This window comes from Otolemur garnettii, unplaced genomic scaffold (assembly GCF_000181295.1).
Source record: "Otolemur garnettii isolate 467f Iridium unplaced genomic scaffold, OtoGar3 scaffold00046, whole genome shotgun sequence".
NCBI lineage: Eukaryota > Metazoa > Chordata > Mammalia > Primates > Galagidae > Otolemur > Otolemur garnettii.
In genome coordinates this window covers 4,198,102-4,212,973 of record NW_003852441.1, presented here as the reverse complement: position 1 = coordinate 4,212,973, position 14,872 = coordinate 4,198,102, and the positions used below count along the sequence as shown (strand labels likewise).

General features: G+C 42.6%; 1 pseudogene; it reads right to left on the bottom strand.

Moving 5' to 3' along the window:
* Nucleotides 1-10,420: 10,420 nt before the first annotated feature.
* LOC100948828 lies at nt 10,421-12,373 on the bottom strand (annotated as a pseudogene).
* Between the last annotated feature and the right edge of the window lie 2,499 nt (nt 12,374-14,872).

Below are 14,872 nucleotides of genomic sequence, written 5' to 3'. Positions count from 1 at the left end.
CTTCCATGAGTCATCCAGACTATATATTAGAACCTGCCCCTGGTGCCTGCCAAATTTTCCATTCTTTAGCTTGATATCCTCCTTCCCTCAATCTGACTCCTCAAGAGTTACTACCAGATGTGTCGCCCAGCTCCTGCCAACAACTGATAGCCAGGCCCACGGTTCCTCAGGCATCTCAGCCTTCTGCTGCTTCAGTAGGACCCCCTAGAGGGGTCCTACTGGGATTGAACCTTTGTTGACAGGATGGAGCCAGTGGCACATTCCAAGGAGAACCAGCAATCTCATGTTGTCTCACTTGAGCCTTCCACACAGTCTTCTGACAAAGTGGGAGGCTGAAACTTCTGAGACGACATCTGGGAGAATGCCCTAGAGATACTGAATCCTTAGGGTCTACAGAAGTGTACCACTCCACTTGGGAAAGGATATGTCCAACCCTTCCCTATCAAGTCTTAGACTTTGGGGGGCAGAGAACTGCTGGGGCTGGGAACTCCACCTGGAAATGTAATTACAGAATCCTGTAGCAAATGAGTTTGTGAGTCCTGACCATGTGTTTTGATTGACTTCACTTTCACCTAATGCTCAAGCTAAAGAAAGTTAACTTCTGTTCTATGGGGCAACCTACCCAGCAGCTAAGTAAAAGGCAAAAATTACTATTGACTCTGACTCAAGTAAGTCAAGAGCTAGGATGAAAAGTGGATATGGATATGGTAGAGCTGGAAAACCACTGGGCAGGAATCCAGAAGATTCCTTTACCTTATGGGGGCCCTGTGATCTGTAAAATATGTTGGTCATAGAGGAGAGGAATTTGAGTTAGAAATATCTGGGATTGAATCCCAGCCCCACAACGTTCAGCTACATAACTTTAGAAAAGTATCTAATTTTTCTGGGCTTTAGTACCCTTATCTTAAAAATGAAGATGGAATGATTCTAATCTTAACTGTCCATTAGAATCATCAAGGACAATGTTTAGAAATGCTGGTCCTATGCTAGGCCAATTAAATCAGAATCCCTGGGGTGAGGCTTGGGCATTTGTGTGTTTTAACTTTCCTGCAGGTGATTCTGCCCAGGTGCTTTGGATGCACAATGAAGGCTGAAAACCAGTGGTTAAATAATCTCTAATTCTAAAATTCTAACTTTGATGCACTCAGACATGGCAAATAATCTGAACTCCTCTATGCTGGACTTTGAAATACCAGGGGTACCAAAAAAATTATACACATTTTAAGTGATGTTATTTATGTATTACTTTTCAAAGTTGAATTGAATTATGGTAGCAATGTATAGGATGATGTTTGCTTAAAAGATGATGTTAATCAAATGAATGCTAGTGTCACCATTTGACAGGCATGAATAAGACAGCTTCTTCTCTTAAAATATGAATACTTTTGTTGGCACATTCATACATACTTTACTGTTCCATCCCAAAAGTAAGAACAACAAAAGTTTACCCTCTGAATTTTTTTTATCTTTTTGATGTTATATTCAAAGCCCTAGGTCTATAGCTCAGTGAAGAAGCCCTTGCACCTGGAGAACAGGACTACTTGGGGGCTGAAAGCAGATAATGGCATTTCTTATAACCTTAGCCATGTGGTACTTTATGGAAAGGTGCTCTTTTGACATCAAAGAATCCTGTTGCAATCCTGTTTCAGTATGTTGACCCATGACTGTGGGCTTCCTGTGGTACTGGAAATTTTCTTTCCTTCTTTTATGCTCCCTGACATTAATTTTCCTCAAAACTAGTAAACACTAGTATCTACCATTTGTCTGTGTGGCCCTTAAAAAAATAGAGTCAGTTCTTGCATTTTCTGACTTTCTCCTACTTCAGTGTAGTTTGACCATTTTCTGAGTGAAAAGGGGGTCTCCATCTCTGCCCAAGAGAATTGGGGGTCAGGAAGTCCCCCTCCCGCTCTGTTCACTACCTGTGAGTCAGTGTTCCACCTGGGTTAGCAGAAGAGTAGATCAGAGATTTAAACTGAGAGCACAAGCTGTCACAGCCAATTAAGGCAAAGCATTGCTTCCAATAGGAGAATTAGAAGTCTTGATCAATTTCATTTTCTGGGAATGTCTGCTTTGTGAAAAAACAATGTGAATACCGATGTGTTCATTACCAAGTAATTGCAAATTATTATCTTTTCCTTTTATAAAAATATAAGTATTATAGGTTAAAAACTCCACTATGAGGGTTCATAGTGTGTATGAACGTCCCAAGGTGGTTGAGTAGTGCCAATATTTTCATTTGGATTGATTGAGTTGCATAAATGCCTTGATTTTGCAGCCAGGTTGCTCCATCTGTACTAACTTGGCTTCGCTCTGGGCAAAAAGTTTCTTGTAAGGAGCCAACAGGCAGGCCAAGTGCTTTAGGAAGAGAAAGCTTAAGCAAAAAAGAAAGCTAAAAATAGCCCCACTTAGTTAATATTTAACACTTTGCTTTTTTATACAGTGGGTTGAAAATTTAAGATCCACCAGTGCCTAGAAAAACTCAACAGTATTTCTTTAATATTTTAGTACCTGAAACCACTTAGCAGTGAGGGAAAGGCTGCCTGTTCTGAAATGTGTATAATCGTGGAGGTCAAGGCCAAATTTCCACTGTTCGGAAAACCAGCCACCCACTGGCTGTTAACAGGGACACAAGCCAAAGCCACCAGGCTCAGCATGGACTTCTGAAGCCTAAAGTGAGGGTTCCCCCATTTCCTTTATTAATTTCCTGATCTTATTTGCAGTAGAGGGGCATCCCAGTTCCTACACACTGTTCCTTGATGATTCCTAAATCTCACTTAGGGGCCTTGGTCCCTGTGGATGGATTTTCAGGAGTACGAGGGGTCATCCTTGCTGTGTGCCTCCAGGTCTTTGTCCCTGCCAGCTGCAGGGACCTCCTGCACATGCTCTGCCACCTCCCAGCTTCCTCCTAACAGCTCATTCTGTGCCCTTGTGCACTTAAGTCTGTGGGTAAAGCTGAACTGCTTGGCTCTTAAACCCTCCCAAATGGTTGACTGTAAGCCAAAAATACGAGACTTTTGAACTCCGTACTCAATACCTTCTGCTGTGTTCAATCTGGCTTCCGACCCATTGTTTGTAACTTTTTAATAGGTGTGGCATAATAAATAAAACTGAATGAACAAATGAATAAATAAATCTGGTCTTTGTCCCTGGTTCCTATCACAAAGTTTCTAAAAGCCCCAGAATTTCCTGAGTGCTGAGTGTCATTTGTAATTTCTAGAGATGCCTTCTTGACCAAGTTTATGTTACTGAGGTGACTCCTGGCTAGGGGGGCAGGGGACCTAATGGCTTCAGAATGGGGCTGGACACCAGGAAAACCAACCACATGATCAGAGGGTTAAAACTACCAGCCCTCAGAGGGAGGACAGGAGTCCAAGATTGAGCTCAGTCACCAAAGGCCAAGGACTTAATCAAATGTGTCTATGGAATTAAACCTTGGTAAAAAGTCAGGTGAGTTTTGGGGGAGCTTCTTGGTTGGTAAACACACCACAGGGAGGATGGTGACTCCAGAAAGGGCCAGGAAACCCTCACTACCTCCCTCCCACACCTTGCCCTGTCATCTCTTCCATGCAGCTGTTCCCGAGCTGATCCTTTATAATAAACCATAATCAGCCATGAAGTACTTTCCTACGTTCTGTAATTATTCTAGCAAATTATTGAGCCTGGGTGTGGGAATGTTTGTGGAAAACCCTGATTTGTAGCTGTTGGGGCAGAGGTGCAGGTAGAGAGTGAACCCCATTTGTGGCTCGTGTCTGAATTGGGGCTGTCTTGTGGGGCTGAGCCCTTCCCCTGTGGGGTCTGCACTAAGCCTGGGTAGAGTCTGTATGGAATTGAATGCTAAGACACCCAGCTGCTGTCAAAAAATTGGAGAATTGATGGTGAAAGGTCACATTTGAATCACTGGAAAAAAATCACACACCAGCTGAAAAAGAATCTGTCTCCGGCTTAAAAAAGGCTTGGGAGCTTTCCCCAGTCACTGCCTTTGGAGTCTATCACTGCTGTGTCAGGCAAAGGAGAAAGGGTTGCCAGCCAATGGTACAGCTGTTTTGACCACCTAGGGGGAAGCACACTTAAAGTCTGTGACTGGACCAAGTTACTGCCTACACTGTGGGAAACCAATGTGCGTTGTGAGTCACTGCCACTCTGCCATATTCTTGGCGTCAGTACAAAGAAAAATGATGTCTTGAAACAATGTCTGGCATGTTCAGACTGAGGTTCACTGAGGCTTGGTTCTGCCTGGGGGCCCTGTCGCTGCTTTGATGCTATGATCCACCCACTGATCCTAGTCCCACTGTTACATGCTGGTGACAGAGTCTCACCCAGAATAACCACAGGAGGCTGCAGGCTTCATGGGTAAAACAGACATTAGAAAATGAAGTGGGACTTGCTGGTGTCTTAGACAGGCAGACAAAGATATAGGGACATCCAGGGAATTTATTGGTAACACCTCATATGTCAGATGGGTTTGTCAGATAGGTCCCCTATCCCTAAGAGAAGAATGGCACAAATTCTGTGAACTTCGATAGCCTACTACCCTCCCCTGTTCTTCTAACTCCCAGAGATTTATGATCATGGTCTCCTTGGTTCTAGCTCCTGGCCCCTGGTGTTCTGTTTTACTCTACAGCTCCAGACCTGGAACTCAGCCTCAGCATCTTTACTGGGCTGGAGGTAGGAGAGTAGTTACATCATTGCTCTTATTCCTCTTCCATCTTTTCATCTTCCCAGCCTTCCGCCCCCATCACTTTCATCTCTCTTCCATACTCCTTCTCTGCTGATTTGACCTCAGAGACTATCTATTAATATACTACTATTTGTAGTAACATAACCTAAAAGAAATAGACAGTAAAAAAAATTAAAAATAGAGAAATGTGTGTACATTATTCTGCCATTTATTTTTTTTCCAAAGCTTACTTCTTTATTTAAAAAAATGGAAGGGCAAACCATAACATTTTAGAAAATGGTTATCTATAGAAGGAGGAGAAAATAGGCCATAGGAGATAAGATTTAATTGAAAATACTTTGTTTTATAGCTGTAACCTTAGGACCATGTGACTGTTTTACAAAACCATGAAGTTAAATGTAAAAAGTATTCTTTAACAAGGAACCGTAAAAGGAGATAAATGAACCTCAATATGTTGGTGGGATAACCACTCAGAAGGAAGCTATTCTAAGTTGCTATAAAAAAAAAAAAACAGTAATTTGAGTGTGAAATTTTTAATTAAGATAACCTAAGGACTAGAAGACCCTGGAAGAATTTGTGTGTGTGTCAGAATCACACTGTTGGTGGTGAGGTTTGCATTGTCATGCTGAGACGGCTGTAGTGTGGAATATATCAAATGCTTGCTGGTGTTGGAGTCACTGGGAATTGAGAGTATCAACTGAAAGGGAGGTAGATGTAAGGTTGATAAGGTTAAGTGTAAACTCTTTAAGTTTAAAGGGTTTAAATGGGAAGGATAACTCTGAAGTCACACTATATTATAACTTAAAAAATGGATAATTTTCAGTGAAAAGGCCTAGAAACAATGCCCAGTGCATTAGTGATGGGCACTCAAACTGTGGTCTCTAAATACCATTTTCCACCAAAGGATCCCTCAAGAAATCACTGATTTTAGGACTGAATTTAGTTGTCATTTAAACAAAGCAAGATGACTATCAAAACCTAAGAACTAAGTTTCTGTCACAAGGACTAGGTCTATGGTTTCGCCTCTCAATGGTTACTAACAAGGGGACTTATTGAATTTCAATAAGGATAATAATAAAAGGGATGATTTGAAACATATCAAATACAGTTAAGTTCATGAACATAGAGCAATTCTCAAACAAATAAAAAAATAAAACCTACTGGACTCCTACGGAGAATATTAGGAAATAGACTAATTGTTTTTAGAAGCAAGTTAAAAAGTTTTCAGAAAACAAGTTGAAAGAATCAAACAAATCCTGTCTTTCATATGCAATTTGTAGTAACTAACAGTTGACTCAAAGACTTTTTTATTTTTTTTGCAGATTTTGGCCAGGGCCAGGTTTGAACCTGCCACCTCCGGTCTATGGGGCCTACTCTTTTGAGCCACAGGTGCTACTCATGGCTTTTAAAAATAGAATATAGTTAATAAGTGAATAATAAATGACAAATTTTGAATGTCACTATTTTGTGTCCTCTAATGGATCTAGAACAGAAGTCAATAAATATTTTCTGTCAAGAACCAGAAAAGAAATATTTTAGGCATTCTGGGAAATATGATGCCCATCATAACAACTCAGGTCTACTGTTATGATGGAAAGCAACCTAAGATAATACATAATAATATGTGAACCAATATGTGTTTCTGCATTCCAATAAAACTTTATTTACAAAAACAGGCAATGGGTGAGATTTGCCTCTTAGGTTTGCCAGCCCATGATCTATGTAATGATTATGTAAGGAAGTACATACTACCAGCTCTGAGATCATTGGGGCGGGGGGGGGAATCAAACCTGGATCTGACCCAGCCTCTAACTCTAAATTACACAAGATTCAGTAGACATCCAACACTACAAGGGTACAACTCACAAAATACAGACTGGGAAATTCTGCAGGACAAAGGACCTAATATCCTCAACCCATAACTACAAATGGGGAAAAGAGGAGAATTTATAGATTGAAAGAGACATGAGAGGTATAAAAGTCAATTAAAATATAAATAAAAAGAATTGCCCTCAAAATTCTAAATTCCTGATGAACTTTAGGTAACATAGCTCTATTCCTAGTGCTGAACTCCCTCACATCACCAAGGATCCTCCTTTCTCCATTGAAGGCAACATCAAGCAGTATTGTATCTAGTTTGTCTGAGAAAGAGAAATTCTTCAGAGGACAGCAAAACAGCAGTCCCAGGAAGTTCAGGAGAATCAAAGTCTCTTTTCACTTTTCTGTAACAGTCCACTGTTTATTTTATCTAACGTACATTTTTCCAGTAAGATGTACAAAAAGTAGCTTATGGTTAGATAAAATGTAAATATTTTAACAATCTCTCACTTAAGTGAGAACACTGAAAATCATCTGAAAATGCTTTATTTCATGGATAGCATTTGGTAAATTGAAACTTTTACTTTCTCTTTGACTTTATTTTCTCATAAAATAATCATGGCTATGTAGAATGCACCGTCACTTTTATATACGATACACAATTCAGAGGGCTATTAACTCCTCCACACACACACAAAAAGGCTGCTAAAACATACTTTTTTTTCTGTTTAGATTTATTTCTCACCAGAGAACTATAAAGTATCCCAATTAACTATGAATCTTGCTCTGTGGTAAACTGGAACACAGCCCTTGTCAAGTTTGAAACATATTTTAGTTCTCTGCAGGTTAGAACTAAATTACTGTCTCAGTAACGAAAATAAACTTGCTAATTATCTCCCTGAATCAAATCTGACTGAACTCTGTTCCTAAGTAGCATACACCTGAGAGTCTTACGACATTTGATTCGTTGAGCTCAGCACCTCAAGGCAATTTCTTCCACTTTTTATCAGAGAACAATTATTCAGGTTGCTCTTTAAATCTTAGAAAGGAGTTTCCGTGCAATAACCAGCAATGTGTCATGGTATTAAAAATCTAGACTAATCATTGCAAGCTCTAGTTTGGCTGGAAGAAGACTGGGTATAGCAACCAGAGAAGTTAGCAAAGGAAAAGATTGGGGAAAAGAAATAAGTAGATGTGCTATGCTTCACCTTCCATGTGTGGAAAATTGAGCCTTAAAGAATTGTTCGTCTTAACCAAAATGTGAGCTAAGCTCTTTCCCGCATTCCCCAGCTTGTGACAGATGGCAGCAATTCCATCAGTCTCCGATGTTAGTACAATACATGTAATTGCATACTCGCCAAACCAAGCTTTGGTTAATTAATTGGGTTTCCATTCATACGCCTGCTGCTAGTATCTCCCCAACTCCTTATCTGACGCCTCCTCTCTCCATGTGTGATGACTGGCTTCAAATTTCAGGCTCATTGGCTCTCACACTCCAAAGCAAAATATGACCTTGGGCAGGAAATATTGAATCAGTTGCCTCCTGGTTGAATCCCTGGGGTTTTCTATACTTTTATGCTGCTGGCAAGATTGCTAACTAATATAACCTCTATAGAAGGAAGTATGGAGATTCCTCAAAGAGCTAAAAGTTGACCTTCAATTTGGTCCAAATCCCATTACTAGATATCTACGCAGAAGAAAAAGAATAATTTTATTAGAAGGACATTTGCACTAGAATGTTTACTGCACTTCAATTCACAATTCCCAAGATATGGAATCAGCCCAAGTGCCCATCAACCCACGAAAAGATTAATAAACTGTGGGATATGTATACCATGGAATAATATTCAGCCATTAAAAAATGGAGACTTTACATCTTTTGAATTCACCTGGATGGAGTTGAAGCATATTGCTCTCAGTAAAGTACCACAAGAATGGGAAAGCAATTATCCAATGTATGCTAATATGAAACAAATACATAAACAACTATATGCACCCAAGAGAGAAAAACAAAATTAAAGTCAAGTGTGTGTGGAAAGGAAAAGGGAAAGGAGAGGATAGAGGGTAATTGGTGTACTCTCCCCTAACGGGCACAACGTAGGCGTGTACAGCACACACCCTGGGTGAAGAGCTCAACTATGACTTGAACTTTACCTTGGAAATGCAAGCAATTTAGCCTAATCCTTTGTAGCCTCATATTAACCTGAAATTTCAAAAAGAAAAAAAAATAGCTGCCTCAGTATCAGTCTCTAATGTTTTTGCTGAGATCCTGAGTCTCGTGCCAAGATCCTATGTTTTTATTGTCCATAATTTGACCAGAGTTTGTTGCTTCGTGTTTTCCACAACTTCTGCCTGACTTCCTATCTTTCTCTCCCCAGTTTCTTAGCTTTCTAACCTCCAGTATCTAAAACCTTTGCTCCCCTAGAAGATGCCTTCCTTCCTAAGCCTATTTCTTACCTGCCTGGCACTCTGGTCCTCTCCTGGCCTCACCTGACTTCCTGGGCAGGAAGGACATTTCCTTTTCCTGTCTTATCTGTCCTACTATGATGAAGGACCTGGGTAACGGTTCTGACAGAGGATAACAAGGCTTAGCTATTGTCCCAAGAAGGAAGTCTTTCTGTCATAAACTAAGCTAACAAATAACATGTTGCAGTTCTTATTTTAAATTAGCTCCTGCTGAATATACATGGGCTTTATAATAAAACAAAAATGTTGGAGAACCATGTAGACATTCTCTGCCAACTAAGAAAAGCAAGTCATTGAGAGTAACTCAAGCAGAAGGATTAATGAGAGTTAAACAGATAAAGCCATTGAGTCCAGCAGGTGAGTATTAAAAGCCTGACTTTTAGGTTTTGCAATATACCAGCTTAGCAACTTTGGGCAAGGCAACCAGACCTCTCTGACCCTCAGTTTCCTCATCTATAAAATGAGAATAAAATTAATCATCATCAGTATTGTCATAGGGAGATTTTTGGTCCTTTTCTGCAGCTATGGCACAGAGCTCCTGAAGCCCTTGGAATTTCCCCGATGACAGGGGCATCTTTTGTTCTAATGAGGTGACTTAGCTGACCCCTAGATAGCTTCAGGATGGAGTCTGATCACCAGAAGACCAAGGCTTTATTTGAAGCCTAGAACTTTCAGCCTCACCTGCCAATCTTGGGGAGGAGGAAAGACTAGAGATTGAGTTAATCAGCAATAAGCAATTACTTAATCAATCATGTCTGTAATGAGACTTCCATTAAAACCCTGAAACAACAGAATTCAGGGACCTTCCAGGTCAGTGAACATGCCCAGGGGCAAAGGTGGCACACCCAGAGAAGGCAAGAAGCTCTGGGCCCTTTCTCTGTGCTTGTCTTCCATCTGGCTGTTCCTGAGCTCTAGCCCTAGTAATAAGCCAGTAATAGTAAGGAGAAGACTTGTCTGAGCTCTGTGAGCCATTCCAGAGAATTACAGAAGCTAAGCAGAAGGCACTGGAAACTCTCCAAGTTTACAGCCTGTTGGTCAGAAGTACAGATGACAACTTGGGAGTTGCAACCGGCATCTAATTGGGGGACTGCCTGAGCTTGAAGGATCTGAGGCTAATTGCAGGTGGAGTATGTTCGAATGAATTGGATTTTTTTTTTTTTACTTATAACTCCAGAACATTTCAATTCTAAAGAGCTTTAATAAATAAAAAGCCCCAGTTTGCAACTGTCCATCAAAAAAGGAAAGAATAATCAATCCCATCAGTATTGGGGGAAAATAAAGGGAAAGGAAAAGGAGGGCAGGAAATACAAAGATTGACAACTATTCTCTTTCACAAAGATAAAAATGCTGCTTCCTCAAATAACAACACAATGTCACTTAAAGATAGGAATAGGCAGGAAGAAAATCACTGTCCATACTTATACACAGTATTGGGCAGTTAAATGCCAGCTGTGTTGTTTAGGAATGGCTAGCTAAAACATTGAAAAAATGAAAGACTTCATCCTCGTAGACTGCCACATCAGTGGAACATTCGGTTCACACAAGCGGGTGACAGATTTCCTCCACTTCTGTCTGTGGCTGCCCTGCAGCATCTTCACAGTTAGACCTCATCTTCTTATGGCTCCGCCTTTTCTTCCTGTTCTCTGAGGATCTTAGAACCTCCTCTTTGTAAACAGAGCAATTCATCACAAACATAGCTCTACACTGAGTTTTGAATGATTCATGCCTTTGGCAATCAAGGCACAGTGTGGTCATGCAGGCAGGGCCATTCAAGACAGCATCACTATTTGGAACAGGCTGCTGTTGTTGACATAGCCTCTGTAGTCCAAAGCCATGATAACCCCTTCTCTGTGCATCAACTCAGGCCTGACCTCTCTTATCTTTTTCGGGATCATATAGTAATTCCTCATTTGTTGGAATCCTGTGTTGTTTCTTCTCTTTTTTTCTTGGTCACCTGTGCTGCTTTGTCTTCATCCTCAGAATCAAAATCAAAATATATGTTATCATAGTACTGCTGGTGGTGGAAAGCTGGAGAAGTGATGTTGAAAAGACATCACACATTTGGTTTCAAAAGGTTGCAAGTAAAAACAGTTCGTTTCCACCTCATGGAGTTATAAAAATTTAGTCAGATAATGGCCACAAAATGCATTCAGCAGTGCCTAGGTCTTGGTGATCACTCTATAAATGGTGATTGTTCCTGCTGCTGTGCTGTCATTATCATTGTTGAGTGAGATGGGCATGCTCTGCTTTAGTTTTGCTTTATTTTGTTTTGAGATAGAATCTCACTCTCTCACCCTGGATAGAGTGCCGTGGCATCATAGCTCACAGCAACCTCAAACTCTTGGGCTCAGGTGACTCTCTTGCCTCAGCCTCCTGAGCAGCTAGGACTACAGGAGCCTGATTAGTTTTTCTATTTTAAGTGGAGACAGTGTCTCAAATTCCTGAGCTCAGGCTGATCTCAAATTCCTAAACTCAAGCAGTCTACCAGTCATGGTGCTATGCTCTATAGTCCTACATACTTGGGATGTTGAGACAGGATCCTGAGGTAGGTGCATTGCATGAGCCCATGAGTTTGAGGTTATAGTGAGCGAGATCACACCACTGTACTCTAGCCCAGACAACAGAATAAGACCCCATGTCTAAACAACACTCTTGCTAAAGCTGGAACCTCTAATACACATATTTTTGTTCATTTGCATGCCATGTACAGGTACTATCATAATATTAAACAGTATCAATTATTTCAAAGCCTTGGTACTCCCTCTGGAGTACGTGTGCCCCATGTGGAGCCCATACTGCAAGTGCTTGGTCCAAACAGGAGCCCCCCCAGACAGTGCTATTGGCTGGGGCAGGGTCTGGGGGTCCTGGATAAGCCTGAACAGGGATTCAGAGGCCGATACCATCTGAAGGCCTGGACCACCAACAGCTCTCAGCCATCTGTTAGAAGTCATTGATTCACATGGGAAGAGGTGGGCTGCAAGGAGGAAATTTATATTTGTTTGCTTGGAACTAAGACAGGAAAATAGAGGGGAAAATGTGGTATCTATTTGCTAATATGATTCCAAAAAATTGGTGTCAGTCATGCAGAGAGAGGGTCAGCAGTCAGGAGCTGAGGGAGATCTCTAGCTCCTCTGTTTACCTGCTTCCTCTGTGAGGACATCAAGGAAGAATGCAGGGAATTCTTTGGTGTCTCCAGGGCTGGAAGTGTGGGGAACCTGGAGAGACAGCACTCACTCCAAGACTTTGCATTCTTTAGGAAGGTGCCAGGGGTGAGTCACCCCACCAAGTGGCTCCAGGGGCAGTCGACTTCCACAGATGGCCTGGAGCAGGAGGACAACTAGTGAATCCATTTCCACCTTGCCCCTCAAAGCTTTCCCTAATAACTTGCTTGGAGGGGGCCTGGATTCCCATTTTGGGTAAACAAAACCCAAAAAACCAGTCAAATTTATAAAGACACTAGGTGCCCACTGCCTCCTGGACTTCATATTCCTGTTCTCCAGTCTGGGTCCCAGGGCTAGGTCTATGTTCTAGGCAAACGTGGAAGAAAGCCCCTCATTATAAGGCCATGAAGGGCTGGTAACTGCTCTAAAGCCTTCCAGCCTCCAAAGAGCAAGTTCAAATTCCACAAGGCCACAAATTCAAATAAAAGCAGTGCTTTCTTTGCTAAGGAGTAAGATGAACATCAAGAAGTTTCCCATGTAGCCAAACCAGAGGTCACAGACCAGCCATATATAGCCTGCTATGAAATGTATTTGGCCAACACAGTGCTTTAAATTTTTAAATCAAAATTTGATGCCCTGCCCCTCAATCCAACCCAAACCACTGCTTCCTCCCCTATGCTCAGCCGATTTCTCATGTACGTTGTTGGCTGGGTTCCTGAAGTCCTAGGAGCTTTCAGCATTTTCTTCTTTCTGGTCCTCCTTTCACCACTCCAGGAATGTAAAGGTGTCGGGAAAAGCCCAAGGTATCCAGTTAGGGGAAAGAACAGCAAGGGGGGAATGGGAAATATCCCCTTAAAGCCTGAGCCCTGCTACCTGGATGAAGTCTTGCTGAATCTGTGAGCCTCAGTTTACCCAAGGATAAAGTGGCAGAATCAGACTGAGCTGTTTTTCTAAAAACAAAACAAAATAATTTTTAAAAAAACCCACCCTTAATGTGCCGTATCTCAGAGCTCTTCATTACAGGGCGGCAGAGGAGGAACACGTGGGCACAGGCGTCAGGACCTCTGGTTCCAGTTTCTCCCTTGTAACTCGTCACGCTGCGGCCTTGCAGCACGCACTTTGCCTCTTCCGACAGAACGTGAAGACCACGAGGGGGCTGTGTTGGCTGATCTTCAAAGACCCTTCCTGCTCCTTCTAATGGTGATTCCATTTTCTACACATGAAGGGGAACATATTTAGCTAGTGAGAACCATTGTGTCTGAAGAGAATTACTGTTCCATGACCCTGGTCTGGAATTTATTCTCCTTACAGATTTTGAAATGCTCCAGCCGGATTTATGCTATTTTTTCCTGGTCCAACATTTTCTATGAAAAGAAATTGCCTGCGAGACTTTATACAATCTATTCAGCATGTCCCAGGAAGCTTTGGAATTCAGGATCCTCCACAAAGTTAGGAACGGATTCTTCTTCTGAATGGAAGGTGTCACACCCCAAGTAAAGGATGACAGCAGGAAGCAAGGGGTTCTCTGGAGCAACCAGAGGAAGCAGGAGGTGGGCAGATGATGGGTTCTCTCCAAAAGCCATCTCCAGAAAGACCCCACTGAGGTCCCAGCCTGCCCCAGATGATGGCAGCACTCTCCCCACCCAAATATCTATCCCTGAGGAAGCCCTGTTATGACACAAGAGGTAGGAAGTATGTCACACCATGGGCAGGAACCCTGATTCCACAGTAAAAGAAAAGGAAACAGGCTGCCCCATCATATGGGAATGAAGCTGGGTTCGAGGCTTATTGTGAGGACAAACAGTGGCTAATACCAAGGGTACAGCAGCACACACGCTGGGCCAGGCCTCCAACTCTGCTGTCTAAGAAGAATGCTGGTTCCCCAGGGAATAGTTCTCCGTATTTTAAAAGGAAGAAGAGCCAGAATGTCTGGGGCCCTCTCCCCAGGGGGCATCTCAGGTAGCCCAGTCTACTGCTCCACACTCACCAGGGCTACTTGGAGGAGCTCAGACCCGGCAGGACATAAAACAGCATAGACATAAAGAGAGCCTGTGCCAGACGCACCCTCTGGCATCACGCTGGGTGAGGAACTAAGGAGAAGGGAGAAGGGGAAGAAAGAAACAGAGAGAACAGCAGAGATGGAGCCTGGATTCCACCATTACCATGGAGTTTTCAGAGATCGATTGACTGTCACCCCACAGGGTTGACCACGATGTCTCAGTAACACAGAGGCAGGGCCGAGTATGTGGGGCCTCCACACAGAGGGAAGGGAGGCTCTGCGGGAAGGTGAGCAGGTCAAAGTCACACATTGAGGGGCGAGGGGTGGGAGGGGACTTGCTGGGGAGTCGAGGCTGAAGAACACACCAACCTCCAGGAGGGATGGGGTCATTTCCTGGGCTGGGAGCTATGGAAGCACTTGTCAAACCATCAGTCAGACCAGCCACAAGTTCCAGCTCTGTGCTTCATTTCAGCAGATCTTTGCCAGGAACACGTAATGTGCCAGCACTCCCTGCAGGGGTGGGAGCCTGTGGCCTCAAGGCCACACGTGGTTCTCCAGATCACCAAGTGGGACCCTTCAACCAAATCCAAATTTGAGGAATTTGTTCTGCGAAGTTTGGATTCCATCAAAAGGCCAAACTCAAGGATCCAGAAGGCCACGCATGGTCCTCAGGCCCCAGATTCCCTTCCCGCCCAGTTCACTTTGCATTCATTCCACTGGGGACATGGGACAATGTAGCAAAAACAAAAA